The 2,785-nt window shown below is 31.1% G+C and overlaps 1 pseudogene; it reads right to left on the bottom strand.

Annotated features, from left to right (window-relative positions):
- Nucleotides 1–1,072: 1,072 nt before the first annotated feature.
- Nucleotides 1,073–1,152, bottom strand: LOC131177219 (small nucleolar RNA Z122; annotated as a pseudogene).
- Nucleotides 1,153–2,785: the final 1,633 nt, after the last annotated feature.

Here is a 2,785-nt window from a genome sequence, read left to right as displayed (position 1 = left end):
TTAGTATTTAAAACGTATAACAATTTTTAATTAAGTGTTATATTTGATTTTAGAATTATGAACAATTGAATCTTTACGCAAATTTTCATTCCAAAACAATTGATTTAGCTTTTTTCATCTATACCGTTGGCGGGATATAACATTTCACATCTAAATTTTATTAAAAAAGAAATTATTGTACTTTAAATTTTTAAAATGTCTCATGACACATTTCAACTCTATAAAGTGAAATTAAGATATCTTTAAAATCGAGCAATAATTTCAGTTGCATTGACATGATAAACTGCTGACTATGATTTTAAGAGTACCTTAATTCAATTTCCATAGAAATTGAGGTGTGTCAAAAAATATTTACAGGAGTTAGAGTGTGTCATGAGACTTCTTAAAAATTCAAAGTGTTATCAAAATTTTTTGATAAAATTTAGAGATCAACTTATATATTCAACCTTTATTATTTACTCTTAATGCGGTTGAGTATTATTTATACTTGATTGATTTTGTCTACTGATCCCATTGGAAGACAATGCCATTAAATTGATTGAAATAATAAACTTTATAAAAATAATAGGCTTGACCCATGGATGAATACTTATAATTTCTAAAGAACTAATTATGTGTTGCTATAGCTATCGGGGAAACAGGCAGTAGCATTTTTAAATGGTGTTTTTGGTAACCCTTAGGAAATATTATCAATTACTTTATGTCTATTGGCCTAAAGAAGCTAAATATATTTTATTTTTACAATTTAATTCAATGCTTTGAATCTTGACATAATCGATTAAAATTTCAAAATCACAAAAATTTTATCTAAAATTAAAATTGAATTTAGAGGGAGTATGTTCATATTATGTGACACTTCGGCCGACTTTTTTATTCTCTTTTAATGGATCCCACTTCACATATATTTAATACAAAAAGAGAAAAAAAAAAAGGCTTTTAACCCTATTTAACTATTTTAACTAAAGGGTAAAAATGTAAAACTATAAGACTATGCAAGAGCTATCTAACTGCAGATATTGGAGACTTAACTAAGTTAGATCATAAATCAATAGTAAAATTTTTATCAACAAGGATTGGGATACGTGCAAATAAACACATTCAACATAGCTAATGCCTATGATAATTTGTTGTAACTTCACGTCATTTCCCAAATCATAGCAGAAAGATCAACTCAGAAGAATAAAATTTATCAGATATATGAAGATAATAACCCAAAATGGTCACAATTTAAAAATAAAATCATATTAAATGAAGAATATCAGCCCAAGAAAATGAATATAAGTAAAAGCCCAAAAAGACCAAGAAATTATCTGTTCCTCAAACTTCACATGCTTTGAGTATAGCTTGACAGCATGACATTCTCTTGCCAATGAGCTCACCCCTTTGGAGAATCATACTCACTTGTTCTAAATGATCATATAGAAAATGAAGAAAACCAAGCGTTCTATATTGCAACAACATTGTTAAGTTCATATGAATTTAAAAATCATAACAATTATTTATAACATAATTCAATTTAGACAAAATGAAGAACTACTAGACCTCATAACTTCAATAACTCTCGAGGTAAATGTACCAATAATAAGAACAGTCAAACTACCCGGATGGATTTTCCCTTCCACAAGCTCCCCTTCACTGAGAACTTCTTTCCATGAGGATCCAAAAGCTGCATTCACTTGTTTTCCCAAGGCCTCTACATCTTGACCCGGTTCTGGAGACAACACTAGAAAGCTCCTCTTTGTGTATTTTCACAAAACAAACAGACAATGGAGCACCCATTAACAAAAGAAAAAGCATAAGGATACTATTATGGCAGGCATGCAAATCTAAAACACACACAAAAATTGCACAATCACACAATATAGAAAAGATAAGAAGAATAACATGGGATTTAATATGGTTCTACCGTAAGGTCTACGTCTATGGGTAAGACAAGAGAAAAAGTTTCACTATGATGAAAAGAGCAAGATACAATCATTCAGAACTCTCAAACCCTAACTCCAGTGTGTTTCTTGAATATCTCACAACTCTACCGCAAATGACAAAATATTATAATATTTATACTAGTTCATATCGCGAAGGCGTTGCCCTACACCCCCCAAAGAGATCGTTTACTTTTTCTAGAACTGCATTTTGTCTCCTCTGTATCCTGACTCTACTCTTCCAAATCTTATCCTAATTTGGGCCTTTCAGTTTGTTCTTTAGCCAACTCTTTTTATCTTACCCAAATTTGAACTTTGACTATTTTATTCTTTAACTCTATTCTCTTTCTTGACTTGACTGTCATGTTAGAAACTTGAACCTTTTTACTGTCTCTACCAAGTCATCTACACCTCAATGTTATTCAGAATTAGTCCTTTGACCACTCCAACTAGTACTTCTATTGACATTCGGGTTATGCTGCATCTGTAATCAACTGTCAAAATTTTCATTTCTATGCTTTTTATATTTACTGACATTCTGTAGTTTGCCTTTGTTGACTTACTGCCCTTAACATCTTTTGTTTAGAGCATACTCTTTTCTCGAGTAATAAGAAGTTGAAAAGGAACTCAGAGAATTGCAGCCATGCATTCACTGTGTGATCTCTATCCTTATCCTTTAGACTACATACTATCCCCTACTACCTTAAGGAGGGGATCTGCAGGGATTCTATTTTTTCATATCCACTCAATTAGCCAAAACTTAAGATATTTATTCAATTCAAAGGCTTTACATCTATCATGATCTGATCTCTTATGATTCATACAATGAAACTTGTACCCTCTCTAGGATACCTAAGCTAATA

This window comes from Hevea brasiliensis, unplaced genomic scaffold (genome assembly GCF_030052815.1).
Source record: "Hevea brasiliensis isolate MT/VB/25A 57/8 unplaced genomic scaffold, ASM3005281v1 Scaf361, whole genome shotgun sequence".
NCBI lineage: Eukaryota > Viridiplantae > Streptophyta > Magnoliopsida > Malpighiales > Euphorbiaceae > Hevea > Hevea brasiliensis.
Note: the sequence above shows the minus strand (reverse complement) of the source record. Positions and strands in the feature narration are given on the sequence as shown.